The sequence below is a fragment of the Azolla caroliniana genome, unplaced genomic scaffold (assembly GCF_043228905.1).
Source record: "Azolla caroliniana isolate FFs.n. ecotype wild unplaced genomic scaffold, voAzoCaro1.0.p SCAF_14, whole genome shotgun sequence".
In the NCBI taxonomy this organism is placed as follows: Eukaryota; Viridiplantae; Streptophyta; class Polypodiopsida; order Salviniales; family Salviniaceae; genus Azolla; species Azolla caroliniana.
This window is the reverse complement of record NW_028230449.1, coordinates 8,580,636-8,598,900: the sequence shown is the minus strand read 5'-3', so window position 1 is coordinate 8,598,900 and position 18,265 is coordinate 8,580,636.

Here is an 18,265-nt window from a genome sequence, read left to right as displayed (position 1 = left end):
ACTTGAGGCCATGAAACGCTTTGCCTGAAGCAATGAGCAATATACTTGACAATTTCATAAAAAATCAGGCTATCAACCATGTGAGTTGGTCTATTTTTAAATCTATCCAAAAAAGGGGTATTGGTCGCAACAATATCTTCATTTGGGCAGAACTTTCCATTGGGTAAAGCCACAATGAATGGATTCTCTGCTCCATACATACATAATATGGTGACAGGCGGGTCTGCCATCATCATAATCCATCTCACTCACTCATTCACTTTGATTTGATAGATAGATATATACATAATAATATGTATAGATAATGAGCGACTGAGCCTCACACTCTCCCTCCCCTCCCAACGTTTCTATTTGCTACTAGATAATAATGAGGCTTGGTGAGGAAATCTCGGACACGGACGGTGCAAAACATGTTTTCAATGGCGCGTGCGATCTGCACCGTTCGATCTCTATCTATAAAAAGCACACACTTAAAACCTAACCCAGGTTTGACGAGCCCCTGTCACATCTAACCCGGGTAGTGATGATGCTATTTGATTACCTAACCCGGCCACTCATCACCTAATTCGGGCAGTGTAATTATCTAAGCCTAACCCAGAGTCTTCACCTAACCCGGGCCTTGTAATCCTATAATCCTAACCCGGCGTCCTTTCACCTAACCCAGGCCTTATAATCCTATAATCCTAACCCAGGCACAACTTCAACATTATTAAAACCCTGCATAAATTCATTTTCCCCAATTTTTCAAAATTTGAAACTTGCTACACCTGCATCTACAAGTGCATTAGAACCAAAACCTACACCCGCACATGCGCCTGCATCAAAATAGCTAATGGGTACCAGGGCCTAGTAAGTACTTTCTTCCACCACACCGTCTATATTTATCTCTCTTTTGGGATTTAAGAAACATATGTTGAGTCTCATCATGTGATTTGAGCTTTATCAATATGTTATGTATGGCTTCTCATAACCTATTCTCGGATATGAGCTTTCTAAGTTGCATGATTCTATATCTTTTGCTTCATTATGAGCTTTGTCGTTTGTGGCTTCTTGCACCGATTGTTTTAAATATAAGACATTTCATGTCGTGATTTTTCAATTGCTTTTAGAATGATCTTTCAAGTATGTTTGAAGGTTCTTCTATCGGTATCATCAATATGGTATTCGTTAATTGAAAAGCTCCTCATCATGTGATTTACAACTTGTAATACATTTGATATATTCTTTCACATCTACTATATGTGTGCTTAAGCCATAGATATTGGACTTAAAAGTAATGACCATTCCTCTTCAATGGCAAATCTAGTGTCGATACGGTGTACTAAGTCCACTACCCATTCCTCCTCAATACTTTGTAAACAATGGATGTTTTTATAACTATTGTTTTAATGAGTTGATTAGATTTGGCACGATGAACTCATTGGAACTTTCAATTGAATGGTGAAGATTCAAATAATGATGTCATGATGCATGAGATAAGTCAAAAGTGATATAACGTTACAAATATTAAATGTATAAAAAGTGTCTTAATACTTAAATTTTAGAAAGCAATTGGGGAAGCCCAACATTTGATGAAGCAATGTACTCGTTGTGCAAGAATCCAAGTGCAAAATGCAAGACTTTGCACAAAAAGGCAAATGGCCATCTATGCATATATGATAGAAAAATAGGGAAGACTACTAGTTTTTATTTAAGTTGTGAATCTAGCAAGTGAGCTAGACATAAGGGATACACTAAATCTACATTGACAGCTTGGAAAGATCTTGGTATAGCACATATATTCATGATAAGGGATATGCAATAGTTGCTATTGCCCATGAACTTTCACCGATTATTAGTTTATGGGGTACATTATATAAATAAATAGATCTATATAGAAATGATGGATCTGTTCATGAAATTTGGCATATTAGTGACTTAATAAGTGGCCATATATATGGATATTGCATAATGCTCATGGTTTCTTTTGTTCCATTCAACACTCGTACGAGACAATGTTGGGAATAGGTCCCTCTGGATGGGAAGAAAAGAGCTGAGTTGATGAGTAACTCGGCCGAGGCCGAAAGGCTGAAGCCAAAACCGAAATCGTGGATATAGCCAACTCGGGAGACTACATTTGTAAATAGTCGAAATGTGCCCCATGAGGGCTATGTATGTAAATAGCCATAAAGTTGTATAAGTATATATATAGTTAGGGCAAACCTTAGAATGTGATGTATCATTATTGTGAGATAGAGTTAGCCCAAGTCGTTGCCTATGTAACTAAGAGAAAGAGAGAGAGAGAGTATGAGCGTCAATGAGTGTGTCTCTACAACCGTCTGTTGAAGAGGAAGAACTCGAGGTTGTTGCCTCCGAGCTTCTTGTTGTACTCCTCTCATCATCATAGTGATTCTATTTTGGAGTTTGTGGACTCCACATGGTTTTCCTAGTTCGGGTTTCGACATTAAACCTCCAGTCTCTCTCTCTATATTTGTTTTCTTGTCTTCATGTTTTTCTGTCTGTGTACTAGCTCTCTCTTGTTTTCTTCACTTGAAAACGAACGAAAGACTAGTTGTGGCTGGTCGATTCATAACATATGGATATTGCATAATGCTCATGGTTTCTTTTGTTCCATACAACACTCATATGAGACAATGTGGTAAACCAAATACTCACCTACACGAGGTCAATAAAAGTGTGAAAGTAAACGTGCGGAAGCGTTCGACAAAACCAGCTCCGCCGGATAACAATAGAAAAAGAGAGGAGGTTTAATGGAAACCTTAACACAGAGAATATGCATGGGAGAGATAGAGAGAGCAGAACATAAACTCCATTAAAAAAATAACAATACTCTGTTACTCTCTGTACATACAATGTGCTTGACATCACTATTTATACAAGTCCTTGGAGGATTGACAGAAGTACCATGTACTTCAATGCTCATACGAGCGATTGATACTAACTACGAGGACTCTGACTACCTAGTAGTCTAGACGCGTATAGGCTACTACTAGCCTTCCGGTTCACATTTGAATCCGGCTCCCCGATCTGGGTGCTGTTTCCGGATACCGATCCAGCTCATCCTTCCTGTTAGAGTTATGATCTAAAGTAAGCATATGATAAGGATAAAACATAGATAGATAGAAAGGAGAGAGAGAAAGAAGGGTGCTGATCCACCCGACCACCCCCGAGCGAAGGGATCGAGACGGACTTGAGCCTCGATCGGCGTCCCATACCACCGCCGTGGCGTCGAGTCGTACCTGGTGCTGGTGCGCTCGCTACAAGAGTTGACCCACCACGAAACAGAGTCTCGATGTAGTCAAGATATGATGAAATGAGGATAGCTAGGCCTCATACGCGTATCATTTACATAGAAATCGAGATATTGACCTCATACGCAAACGTAACATATGTATGTGAACGTATTACGCAATTGAGGTATTAACCTCGTACACATACGACACTAATCACATATTAAACATATGTCAAATGAGGTATTGACCTCATACACATATGTACATGTTTTATACAACCAATTAATTACCACTACAACATCATTGAATCAATGAAAAAAAAATCATATTGACCATATACACAATTAGATGGGAGAAGAAAAAATACAAAAAAAAAACAAAAAAGAGTTACCAAAGTTCCTTTGTTGATTGTCATCTGGATCAAGGTCGACCGCACGTCGATCGATCACCATCCATCAAGAAGACAAAAACAACCAAAGGAAACATTAGAAACATAAGCTCTGATACCAATTGTTAGAGTTATGATCTAAAGTAAGCATATGAAAGGATAAAAGATAGATAGATAGATAGAAAGGAGAGAGAGAAAGAAGGGTGCCGATCCACCCGACCACCCCTGAGCGAAGGGAGCGAGACGGACTCGAGCCTCGATCAATGTCCCATACCACCGCCGTGGCGTCGAGTCATGGCTGGTACTGGCGCGCTCGCTACAAGAGTTGACCCACCACGAAATAGAGTCTCGACGTAGTCAAGATATGATGAAATGAGGGTAGTTAGGCCTCATATTTATAGCGATACCCAAGGCCCCCATGCAAGTTCACACTTGGCCTAATGGGTTGTCTCAATCCTCCCCTTCTTTACACTCTCGTTTAACCCTCACACTTATCCACGTGTATAGAATACTATGGTAAATTCTCACCACAGGATATTATATGGTCATGCCCGTAACACTTCCGGATATGATCCGGCTCAGGCTTATTCAGCCGATTTGGATCCGTTTGAGCTTGCCCGCTCAACACTCCCCCTCAAGCTCATCTTGAGGTCGGATCGTGGTGTCAGTGTCTGCAATAGCTGGTTCTCCTCTCCAGCTCCTCTCGCTCGCTCGCCTCGCTCACGCACCTTGTCCGGTTCGGTTCCGCTTCTTGCAATCTGTCCGGTTCCGCGCACCTAGACCTCCTTGGTTGGCTTGTCTGCTCAGTAGGCCCATGTCAGCTTCTTCGCTGCCGCAACTATGGTGCTTGTCGACCCGTCGGTTCCTTCGTGTTGGCGTCGACTTCCACTGCCTCTTAGTACGCATGGCCTTTAATTGATCTGACTCTTCCAAATCCAACTGTTGAACCAAATCGGGTGTCTCCGATTCGTTCCAGCTCTTGTGCGAATCGGTTGCTTCTGATTCGTTCCGGCTCTTGTCTAAGTTGGTGTTCTCCAACTCGTCTCCAGTTTTCAGGCCCTTCACCATATCAGACCATGTCCGGGTCTTGGCCTTCTTCTTATGGTCGGCTCTGTCCTTCTTGACTCTGCCGCCTCTGCCGCTTGCTCCGACTTGTTCGGATGTGTCGACTCCTTTGGTCGGCTCGGCTTCCTTTTTTTACTTATCTTCCCCCTTGGTTCTTTCTTCCTCTTCGGCTCCTTGTCCGATGCCACTCATTCCCGTTCCCGTTCCCGTTCCTGTTCTCCCCCTCAAGTGTGGCACGTCGAGATGTTGAATGCCTAGCATCTCTGAAAAGTGTTGCAACTTGTCCGATCTGAGCGGCTTGGTGAAGATGTCGGAAACTTGCCGATTCGTGTGAACATAACGAAGTTCAACGTCACCGCTCAGGATCCATTCACGAACAAAGCAATAATGCACTTCTATGTGCTTTGTTCGAGCATGGAATACAAGATTCTTGGCGAGCTGGATGTTGCTTATGTTGTCACAGTAGATTAGGATCGGGGTCGGCACCTTGATCCGGAGGTCTCGCAGCAGTTGTTGAAGCTAGATGGCTTCACAGGTGGAAATGGTAGCGCCCCGGTATTCAGCCTCAGTGCTTGACAGAGGCACTGTTGGTTGCTTTTTGTTGCTCCAAGCAACAACTGCACTACCAAGAGAAAAGATGAAGCTGGAGGTGGATCAACAGACCAATGCATCACCAGCCCAATCGACATTTGTGTATCCGACTAGCTCTACAGCTATACCGTGTTGGTATAACAGTCCCCGGTCCTTAGTGTTGCTCATGTATCGGAATAGGCGATGCGTGCACTTAAGGTGCACCACGGTTGGTTTCTGCATAAACTGGCTGATAACCCCAACTGGATAACTGATGTCAGGTCGGGTGATCGTCAAGTATACAAGACTTCTGACAATTTGTCAGAACCATTTCTCATTGCAGGCCGAACCGGAGTCGGGACGTAGCTTCAGGTTCCGGTCTAGGGGTGTAGAGATCGGGCGGCATTCAGTCATGCCGAACTTGTACAACATATTCAACACATAATGTCGTTGTGAGAGAAATATGTTGCCGGGGGTCTAGATCACCTCGATCCTAAGAAAGAAATGAAGTTCCCCTAGGTCCTTCATTTCAAATGCGCCTGATAGCTAGGACTTCACTTGGCCAATTCCATCGAGTCCGGGTCCGGTGATGACTAAATCATCTACATAAAGCAAAATGCAAATCGGACTATCCAGACCGTTCCGGATGAACAATGAAGAGTCAGACTTTGAGGCCGCAAACCTCATCTTCCGGAATTGGGACAGAGTTGGAAGTTGGAGTCGGTAGAGAGTACCATGATGCTGACACATCAAACTCGACATCTCAGCTTACTCGGACCTGCTTAGTCTGGGGGTTATATCACTTATACCCCTTCTGCTCATGTGAGTAACCAACTAGGATGCACTTCTCTGACTTCGGATCTAGCTTCCTCCGCTTCTCATCTAGTACATGCATATATGCTATGCTACCAAATATCCGAAGGTGTCTCAAATTTGGTTTTTGCCCGAAATACAACTCATGTGCTAACACCTTGTCACCGATCCGGTTTTGGATGTAGACGACCGTCTGAACCACCTCAACCCAGTAGAACTTGGGCATGCTCTTCTCCTCTAGCATTGCCATTGTTGCGTCGACAATGAACTGGTTCTTTATCTCGGCCACAACGTTTTGTTCCAGTGTGTATCGACAATTGAATTCTCTCCGAATTCCATTCTGTTGCAAATAACTGTTGAATTGGCTGGAAAAGTATTCTTTTCCCCCATCCGACCACAGGCACTTTATCTTCCTCTCCGTTTCCCTTTCGACAGTCGAAGACTTCACTTTTCTTCTCGATGAGGTAGATCCACGTGTGCCAGCTATAATCATCGATGAAGGAGACGAAATACCGACTCCCCCCAAGACTAACATTTTGTGCCGGTCCCCATACATCCGAATGGATTAAGTCGAGCTTGTTACGGCTCCGGTTTCGTTCGGTGGGGGAATGGAAGCCGATGTTGCTTCCCGAGTTGGCAGGCTTCACATATTTGGGCCTTCCGGCCACTAAACTTCGCAATCTGAACACAAGTTGTTTCGACTGTAGATCTTGAAGCCTCCCGTAGTTGACGTGGCCGATCTGCTTATGCAAGAGATCGATGTCCGATTCAATCTTCTGTCCTTCGGCAAACATGGCGGTGTCGACATCATTAGTGTTGAGGATGAACATCCTCCCTTCTCTGCGCCCTCGCGCAATTATCCGGCCTTCTTCCTCGATGAAGCACCCGAGGTGCGTAAACCGCACATGCATTCCCTGGTTGACGATTTGTTTGACCGATACCAGGTTCTTTGTGAATGTTAGAACGTGTAATACGTTCATTAGCTTTCCCTTTTGTCTGTCATGGCTTAAAGGGACTTCTTCGACATGCATAATTGGGTGAGGGTTGTCGTCTCCGGTGTCGTAGTGTATTTTGTACACTACGTGAAAAACGTATATAGTATTAGATTCAATAAAAAATGAAGAAATAGAAGAAAATAGCAAAATAAATGGAACATGCATAGGGCAAGATTCGAACCTTGCACCTCCATGTTAATAATGTAATGTCTTACCATTACACTAGCATTTCATTAGTGTTAAAGCATAGATGTCCCACATAGAAAGGTAAATTCACGCTAGGATAAACATTAGAAAAACGCATAACAAAAGAAAAAGCTACACATACACATCTAGCGTGCATGATAAAAAACGCACAAGTTAGAAAAAAGCATGATCACTTTAGATAAAGCATATAGTCTATCTATAGGAAAAGCATGGGGTCTATAGTTAGAGAAAAAGCATGGATTACTAAGACTTCCTCATCACTACATAAGGATGGGAAGCACAATGTAATTGTGTGTGAAAAATATTTGGAAACTGGATATGTTTCTAAAAAACACCAATTAATAAACTATACTCGTGGGATTCACGAGAATTCTATATCATTCTCTTTCAACCGAAGTTTATATTCTTATATTCATATTGATTAATCTAATACAATACACTTGTGGGATTCACGAGTTTGCTATAACTCTTTCTTACAACATATTTATATTCTTATTAGCCTTAAAACTCTCCTCTTCCTAGTCCAAAACCCCAGCGGTTCCCACCCGACTCACGCAACGATCCGGAGCCGAAAGGCACGACACCGGTCTCGACAATCCCCGGTTGTTCTGGTTTCTCCAAAAAGTAGAACCACTCTTCATGGCTTGTCATATGGTTAGACGCCCCGGAATCAACGTACCATACTTCCTCCGATTTGGAAGTATTCTTCCTCATCGAATTAGCCTTGTGCTTCATCACGAAGGCTGGCCCTTTACTGGTCTTCCCGGTTCTGGATCCTTCCGATCCTTCGGCGTAGTGCGAGCTTTGTCGGTTCCCTTGTCTGGGATTTATCTGAGTCGGCGCGCTTCTTCCAGCACTCGCTTTCTCTGTGGCCCTTTCTACCACAATACTAGCATTCCGTGTCGGCTTTTCCTTGCTGGTTTCCGACGCTGCTTTGACTCCCCCTGCTTGTGGAGGGTTCGGAACTGCTGTCAGCACTATCCTTGTGCCTTCGGTCCTGCTCTTGGCGGCCGCCTCCATTGTGTACCGACACACCATGTCCACCACGCCCATGGGGCCGATCCGCCTCTGTGTATAACATCCGGTTGTCCGATTGAGTGGGATTGGACCCACTTGCGTGGTTTTCTTCGACCATCAGCATCGATTGCAAGTCGAAGAAGGATAGTGGCTTCTCCTGAGTGAGGATAGCTGTCTGGATAGGCCCATACCTTTGAGCCAGACCACCGAAGCAGATTTGCACCATTTCTTCCTCATCTACTGTGACCTGAATGGACCCTAATGTGTCACAAATCTCCTTTATCTTCGCGGTGTAGTTTGTAACTGAAGTATCCCTTTGTTGGATATTGTTCAGTTCCTGCCAAAGCTGAAGCTTCCAGGGTAGAGGTACTTGTTGCGAAAATCTTCTTCAGATTCTCCCAGGCCTATTTCAGCGTCTTAACATCTTTGATGTAGCCGATCATCTAGTCGTGCACACAAGAGACGAGGCAATACAGTACACAGCTCGTTCCTTGCTCCCATGCCGGGAAGTCCTTGTGTGCCGGCTCCGACGCTACCTCGTTGGTTCCTTCCATGTAGCTCCAAAATACATGCCCCAGCAGGTACTGGTGCATTTTATATGACCAAGACGCATAGTTGCTCCGGTCGAGCTTCTATGTGGGAAGTGAACTCGTCATACCTCTGTCCATATCTTTCTTTATCTATCCTTACTGGGAATTAGGGTTTGTCTTCGAAGGTGTCTGTCGTCTATAAAGGTTCTCAACCCTCGCGCTCTGATACCATGTGAAAGTAAACATGCGGAAGCGTTTGACAAAACCGGCTCCGTCGGATAACAACAGAAAAAGAGAGGAGGTTTAATGGAAACCTTAACACAGAGAATATCTGTGGGAGAGACAAAGAGAGCAGAACATAAACTCTATTAAAAAAGTAACAATACTCTGTTACTCTTTGTACATACAACGTGCTTGACATCACTATTTATACAAGTCCTTGGAGGATTGACAGAAGTACCATGTACTTCAATGCTCATACGAGCGACTGATACTAACTATGAGGACTCTGACTACCTAGTAGTCTAGACGCGTATAGGCTACTACTAGCTTTCCGGTTCACATTTGAATCCGGCTCATCCTTCCGGATACGATCCGACTCAAGCTTATTCAGCCGATCCGGATCCGGTTGAGCTTGCCCGCCCCACAAAATGTAAATAAAACTTGAGTATATGGGTGTCTATGCATAAGGTGCATTTCAAGACAAATGCTTAAACAATTGCCAAGCACAAGCACAAGCACACTATGGAAACGAAGATTGGGTCATTGTATAGGGAGGTAGATCCTTACTTCTCAATGTTGGGAGAGCCCAACTCATCAGTTAAAAAATCGCAAGACAAGAAGGTAAGTGTGGGAGCCATTCAATCACCTTAAGACCACACATGGTTTATATCATCACTCGATTAATATGTTTGTATGTTGGAAGGTTCTTCCATCGGTACCATCAATATGATATTTGTTAATTGAAAAGATCCTCATCATGTGATTTACAACTAAATCTTTATCAATATGTTGTGTAGGGCTTCTCATAACCTATTCTTTGATATGAGCTCTTTCTAAGTTGAATGATTCTATATCTTTTGCTTCATTATGAGCTTTGTTGTTTGTGGCTTCTTGCACTGATTGTTTTAAATATAAGACATTTCATGTCGCGATTCTTTAATTGCTTTCAGAATGAGCTTTCAAGTATGTTTGAAGGTTCTTCTATCGATATCATCAATATGGTATTCGTTAATTGAAAAGTTCTTCATCATGTGATTTACAACTTTATCTTTATCAATATGTTGTGTATGGCTTCTTATAACCTATTCTCTGATATGAGCTTTCTAAGTTGCATGATTCTATAGCTTTTGCTTCATTATGAGCTTTGTTGTTTGTGGCTTCTTGCACTGATTGTTTTAAATATAAGACATTTCATGTCACGATTCTTCAATTGCTTTCAGAATGAGCTTTTTAGCTTTCAAATATATAACATTGTCAGATTGATGGCTGCTCAATCCTTATAATTACTTCACATGGATGGATTTTGGGGTGAAAGAAAAATCAGTGAGGAGAGGTATTATTCAGATTCATTCATAAAATATGTTATAGTCATCGAAGGTTTTAATGAAGATGTTCTATTCAGCAATGGCAACAAGGTTTATGTACGAAGGAGGAAAAAAACCCACAATTCAAGATGGATGGAGACCCAAGACAATATGGAAGGGGCAAGGGCTTTAGAAAGTGTAGACATCGCGAGCCAACAGACCCACTGTGAGCCAACAAATGCGATAGATGTTGATGTAACTCCAACAGGTAAGGGTTTAGATAAGGCTAATTGATACAAAATGTTTTTTTGTAATGCATCTTGTACATTGGAGTCATTGTGAATTTAGGTGGAGTTGACACCCACCCAATGTTCAATTATGTTCGAGATCCGATGGGGATCAAATGTTCATAATAAATTGGATCTAGAGGCACATTTATTGAAGGAACACATCATTAGGAACGTGCTTCCAAGAGGGTTGAAGATAGTGGAAGAGGAGGAAGCATTGGAAGGTAGTCCTAGATACTTTAGCAACTACGAACGAGAGAGATCAATCAAGCGCTTTTTTAATGTTGATAAAAAATATAATAGAGCTTGTCTGTCCCACTTAAGAACAATAAATCAAAAAGCACTTGAGGAATACAATGCATCCCTAATGATGTCCGATCCTGCATAGAGGCTGAATTTGTACAAAACCTTACACGCCACGAGATCGAGAAATACAATTCTACAAAAGAGAAGTGGATAGAGAAGATTAAGGCCAAGATTGCAAAAGGTTACGATATTTATGTAAGTATTGTATTTTGGGTTTATGTATTTTTAATAATACTCATCGAACTAATAATATGTTGCCAATTTGATACCTTACAATGTAGGGCTTAGAAGGTGCAAATGGACAAAGAAGATGGGAACATCTCAACTTCTAGTGGGCATAAGACACAATTTAACTTGGAAGCATACCCGCCGAGTAGACCCAAAATCCCAGTGAGACGGCCAAAGTTAGACGCGACCTTATGGGTACGGATTCCATCTGAGTCAGAGGAGGATTATGAAGATGCCGCCTACATTTAGATCACATACAGGGAAGTCATCAAATCCTTATCCATGACAATTGGAAAGGCATTCACCAGGTATTCTGGTTGTACATTCTGGTTTAGTGTCCTAGCAATCAAGATTCAAAGGGTATTCTCATGTTGTAATATTATGATGCAAAACAAATTCCAACTTTTTTGTAGAAGGTTGAATTTGTCCATTTACATTGGGGAAGGCGAATTGCAATCAATGTGCACCCACAGAGAGATGGCATCGACATGGCCCATGAATGTCTTCCATACGTGGATGGAATACACCCAACCACAACACATATCCGACCGATATTGGATAGTCTATCCACTTTGGGTCCAACTATACAAGCAAACCAATAAGGCCAACGACATCCTTGGACAAGTGTGCAAATGCGATTTTGTATTCATACCCATAGTGCATGAAGGGCATTGGGTCCTCTGGGTAACGATGCAACATGCTCCAACTAGTTTACATGCAGACAAGGTAATAAGTCCAGTTGTATTTATTGACCCAATGAATAATCTTGCTACTAGGGAATTGAAGAGTTTGGCAAAAATGGTTATAACCAAAGTCACAAGCACCGTCGCAGACCATAACATCATACCTGAGAACCGATATACTGAAATCCATATCCCAACTCAAGCCAACGGAACAGATTGTGGATATTATGTAATGCAAACAGTTCGTATGTTTGTCGAAGAGTTTGCTTATGGCCTCAAATCACCGAACTTTATAAGTATCTTATAATTTCCATTTTCTATAGTCATCCTCGATTATTGGTTCTTATACATCCTATCTGGGAGGGGTCTGAGCATTGGTATGGTGATGATGACATCTACCTTCTACGCGTTACATTTGCTAAGTGGGCACGATGTGTTTTTGGTTTCTGAACTTGTGACCTCATCCTGTTTTATGCCATCCTCTATATGGCTTGTACATGTTGTTAGGATACCCCTCGGTATTGTAATTGGCTTTATTGTAAAAGCCACACTTGTTTCTTGGAGACGTAATATTGGTCTATTTGTCAAAGCCATATGGCGTGTGTAAACAAACTTGTTTCGACTCTCTTGTAGGTATTGTAAATTTCGGCATGTAATTTTGCCCACAATATATTGTATTTTACACAATACAAAGCAACACTCTTTTATAAATTCTTGTGCATATTGTAGTTTTTGTTTGTGCATATTACGCCATAAACACATTGGGCCATGGATCTTCGCAATCATGGAATAGCTAGTTCATACATAAAAGCACTAATTGACCAATGTGGATGTCAGATAATACAAAAGGTGAATTCTATTGACATGTTAGGCACAAGTGTAAGTAATATATGATAAGACAACAATGCCCACAAAAGTGATAGAGGTAGAAGCTAGTAAGTTAGATGATACTTTGGTAGAGATTCAAATCAAGTATCATACATGCTTGCAGAGAGGAGTCTTGAAAGGCAAGCATGTGACTAGATATGATTGTCATCGCGCAAGTGTGCCTAGACGAGTGGTTGGATGCTCTCGCTTGCACAAGGGTTCAAAGCGTTTTGGATGTAGTTTTCATTTGAATGTAAAAGTCAATGAAGGGGATAAACATGGGATCATGAGCATTTATGTATACGAATGTCATTCAGGTCATGTCCTAGGAACGAGACTTGACATGTACCACTTGTCGGTCCATCCTAATGTAATAGAATGTTGTAAAGTTGACCTTTTTGATGTTGATTGTGCAAGGCATGTTGCACGAATGAGCATGCGAAAAGAAGCATATCACAAGTCCAACGCTACTCCATTAGAACTTGTCATTTTTAGATAATTTCTTTATGATACCAAAGGAGGTACATAACATGGCCAATACGTTAAAAATAGGTAGTGCATTGTCGGAAATTGATTGGTCTTTGATGATGCAAGATGCCTATGCACTCTGAGATCTAGGCAAAGTGGCACATGTCCAACCCTACTTGCCTGGTCCAAATGGATGTTGGAAATGTGTGAGCGATTGTCACAAAACAACTCTTGGGCAATCGACTCCACATTTAAAACTAATCAATTTCGCCTCCCATTATATGCAATTGTTGCACCAAATGCCATGGGAATAAGGATCCCATTATGGTATATGATTTGTAGTTTTGATAAGGGCTCAAATCATGAGCAAGTGGCATTAGAAACTTGCTTGAAAGTCATATTTGCTAGGATGCCTAGGGTAAGGCCAAATGCGATAGTCATTGATAAATCTTGGACATCATATATTGACATATCTAATGTAATTACTCAAGACGTTGTCGCGTTGCTACGCGCGTGCGTGGAGAACGAGGCGGGACCACCGGGGTCTTGAACCAAAGAGCAGGTGATAGAAGGGGAAAGAGAAAGAGAGAGACGCTCGGTTACGTATGAGCAAAGAAACTCAGGGACACGGCCCTGTCAACGTAGAAGACACGAATGGACACAGAGACAGAGAGACACGAATGTTTGTATATTAATGAATGACAAATAAACAACAGAGCACGGGAGCGGTTACAACCTAACAGGCCGGCGAACAGATGCCGATGCCTGCTCGTCTGTGCACGAAAGGGGATAGGATGGAGGTGCTGTCGGAAGCACACGGGCGTTCCTTGAAGCAACGCGAGCCTCCCGAAAACCTGTAGAGAAGAGCGATGGAGAACGAACAGAGGAGAAGCGTTCGGTTTCGGTCCGACAGCACTTCGTCCTCCTCAATAAAAATTAATGCCCTGTCTCCCCGCGTCTCCCTCTCTTTTATAGCTTCAAGAGGGGAGCCGTTTCCCTCATTAACTTCCTACCTACCGAATCTAACTACTTAGGATATACCTTTGTACCCAATTCTCTATTGTATACATTAAAGGGCGCGCACGCGTGAAGAGCCAGTTCATGCGCGCTATGCACCGATTACGCTAAGGGACGGTTTTCTTCACGACATCCGCCCCCACCTAACCGCGCATCCACCGGTATGCGCCAAAATTGGGTTCTGGTTGGAGAAAACCGGTCCGGGTTCCGGTTCCTCGTCCATCGGTTCGTCCTCCGTTTCGGACTGTTCGTCGTCGTTGTCCAGGCCTCTTAGATCCGGTTCGCCGTCGTGGCGCTTCTTGCACGCTTTGATCCGCTTCCTTGCTACCGGTATCACCATCCTCGTACCGTCGAGTTCCGCCAGGTGATACGTCCCGTTGTCGTTGGCGCTAGTTACCACGTAAGGCCCGAACCACCGCTTTGCTCACTTCCGTGTTGCCCGGTGCTGGTTGTCGAGGCTGTTGTCGTAGACTAGCACCCAGTCGCCTTCCTCGATTTTCTTTGGTCGGAGCCGGTGCGTTCGGTCGAACTGGGCTTTGTTCCTCATCCTCGCCGTCCGAAGTCTCTCCGCCGCTCGTTCCACGTCCTCTGGCCTCCGCTCGAGCTGCCGTATACGCGCCGTTAGCAGTTCTTCCCGGCTCATCTCGTCTCTCCAGTCCACTGTCGCCCAAGAGGAGATCGTCCGTTCCATCGGCATGATCGGCTTCTGTCCGAACATGAGCTCTGACGGCATGAACCCGATTACCGAACTGTGCGTTGTCCAGTCCGCCCACAAGGCATAAGGTAACAGTCATGGCCAGTTCCCGACCTGGCCTCCGCACGCCTGGACTAGCGCTTTGACGATCGGTCCGTGTCCGCGCTCCACCTTCCCGTTCGCCTCCGGATTGTACGCTGTGGTGAGCGAGAGCTTGACCCCTAACCGGTCGAACAGCTCCTCGGCCTCTTCGGCGTCCAACTCCCCGCGGTCAGCCACGATCTTCCTGACGCACCCGTACCGGCATATCACGTCCTCGATCAAGAACCGACACACGGCCGCGGTCGTTTTGTTCTACAAGGCTCGGCCTTCCACCTGGTTCGTCAGGTCCTCCCGGGCCAGTACCAGATATCGCATCTGCCCTACGCCCATCGGCATCGTCACCAAATCTACCATCCATTTGAAGTGGATGGCCGGAGGGTATGTAGGGTGAAGCTCGTCCCGATGTCGGACTATGGAGTGTATCTGACAGCTCTCACAAGTTGTCACGAACCGATGCACGTCCTGGTACAGTCCCGGCCACCAGTACTTCCCCTTTAGCTTCTCGAACGTGGCCCACGTCCCACGGTGTCCAGCCCAGGGGCTGTCGTGGTAGGTCTTCAACAACTCCTCCTGTTCCTCCTCCATCGCCACTACTCAGAGCGGGATGTCGTTTCTCTTCTTCGGGTGCTTCCACAAGTATCCGTCCCGGAGAAAGAATCAGTATGCTTTCCTTCGGATCCGGTTGGCCTCGTTCTTTGTCCATGACGCGTCCGGCGTCATCGTCCTCAAGAATCCCCCAATCTGCAGCCACTCCCCATCATACTTGCTCTCGTTGAAATCGTTAAGCGCCGGAGTGCTCCCCCCTTTGGTTGTTACGTAAGCCGCCTCGAAGAAGTCCACGCCGACTTCCTCGTCCTCCGAAACCATGCCGCCCTCGTCGTCGAATCGCGCCCTCAAAAGCATGTCAGCCATGGCATTGTCTCTCCCGGAAATGTGTCGTATTTCCGGATCCAGGGACTTGATGTACGCTATCCACCTGAGCATTGCCAGGTCCGGGGTTGCGCATCCGGAAACCATGCCGAGAATCGGCAGGCAGTCCATCTCGATAATCACCTCTGTCCCGATCAGATAGTCTTTATCGGCCTTCACCGCCGAAACGATACCCCAGAGTTCGCATTTAACCTGGGCATATCCTCGATGTCGCTCGCTGAGGACCTTCGCACCGAACCGGATTGGGAACCGAATGCCGTCCTTATCTTCTTGGTTCTTTGCCGCCTTGTTCACGTCGGGTTCACCAAAGATGTCGCGTTACTACGCGCGTGCGTGGAGAACGAGGCGGGACCACCAGGGTCTTGAACCAAAGAGCAGGTGATAGAAGGGGAAAGAGAAAGAGAGAGACGCTCGGTTACGTATGAGCAAAGAAACTCAGGGACACGGCCCTGTCAACGCAGAAGACACGGATGGACACAAAGACAGAGAGACACGAATGTTTGTATATTAATGAATGACAAATAAACAACAAAGCACGCGAGCGGTTACAACCGAACAGGCCGGCGAACAGATGTTGATGCCTGCTCGTCTGCGCACGAAAGGGGATAGGATGGAGGTGTTGCCGGAAGCACACGGGCGTTCCTCGAAGCAACGCGAGCCTCCCGAAAACCTGTAGAGAAGAGCGATGGAGAACGAACAGAGGAGAAGCGTTCGGTTTCGGTCCGACAACACTTCGTCCTCCTCAATAAAAATTAATGCCCTGTCTCCCCGCATCTCTCTCTCTTTTATAGCTTCAAGAGGGGAGCCGTTTCCCTCATTAACTTCCTACCTACCGAATCTAACTACCTAGGATATACCTTTGTACCCAATTCTCTATTGTATACATTAAAGGGCGCGCACGCGTGAAGAGCCGGTTCACGCGCGCTATGCACCAATTACGCTAAGGGACGGTTTTCTTCACGACAACGTGAACCTTGGATTGTCACAAATGGTGAACTATTGAGATACAAGCTCAACATTGTCCGGATCGGCTGTGCAAGCCGAGAACCGGATCGGTTGGGGCCGATCGGTTAGGCCGGACCGATGCGTAAACCGGTACGCAAACCGGTGCATAAAGAAAAGCCGTAGCGGTGCGTAAACCGCGAGGCCGTTGGAAAGATATTCCACGTAGGAATATATTTTGGGAGTTAGTGTAGAGCTCAGTTATGAGCATTGAAGTACGTGTCAGTACTTCTGTCAATCCGTATGGACTTGTATAAAAGTGCTCACCGAGCACATTCTATGTACAGATTGAGTATTATTTTGAATTGAGTTTCTGTGTGTTCTCTCTCTCTCTCTCTCTGTGTCTCTCTCCTGCGTACTGTGTATATTCAAGCTCTCCATTAAACCTGCGTATTTTCTGTGTTCGGTTTTCTATTGCTTTCGCACATAATCTTTTTCATGGTATCATAGCGTGAGGGTTGGCAGAACGCCGACATCTTCACCAAGCCTCTTGGTCTGGACAAGTTGCAGCAATTCTTGGGTGCGCTTGGGTTGCGTCACCTCGACGTGCCGAACTTGAGGGAGCAGGAAAGGAGCGGAAAAGACCGTGACGTCGAGTCGGATGACGAATTCGATTTCGGATCGGCTGAAGAAGTCGAGGGCGGATCGGCGGAAGATTCCGAAAGCGGATATAAGGGGAGCAGACAAAAGAAAGAGCCGAAGCCAACCAAGCGTGGGAGAGACAAAGCCATCAAGGGCGAGAAGACCGAAGACGAGTTGGAGACAGCCAACTCGGACGAGAGCGAAAACCGATCGGAGGAAGCCGAGTCGGTTCAGATGTTTGATTTGGATACGCTGAATCAACCAAGAGCCAAGCGGAAGAGAAGGCAACGGAAGAGGCGCCAACACCGCAACAACAAAGAAGCTGAGAAGGGTCGTGTGAGCAGACAAGCCGACCGGAAGGGTCGAGGCACGCGGAATTGAACAGGTCGAGGAGCGCGAGCAAGGCGTGAAACCAGAAGGAACCGGAGCGCAGATCCGAAAGAGCAGATGGAACCTCAAGTTGAGCTTGAGGAGGAGTGTTGAGATACAAGCTCAACATTGTCCGGATTGGTTGTGCAAGCCGAGAACCGGATCGGTTGGGGCTGATCGGTTAGGCCGGACCGGTGCGTAAACCGGTACGCAAACCGGTGCGTAACGAGAAGCCGTAGCAGTGCGTAAACTGCGAGGCCGTTGGAAAGATATTCCATGTAGGAATATATTTTGGGAGTTAGTGTAGAGCTTAGTTATGAGCATTGAAGTATGTGCCAGTACTATTGTCAGTCCGTATGGACTTGTATAAAAGTGCTCATTGGGCA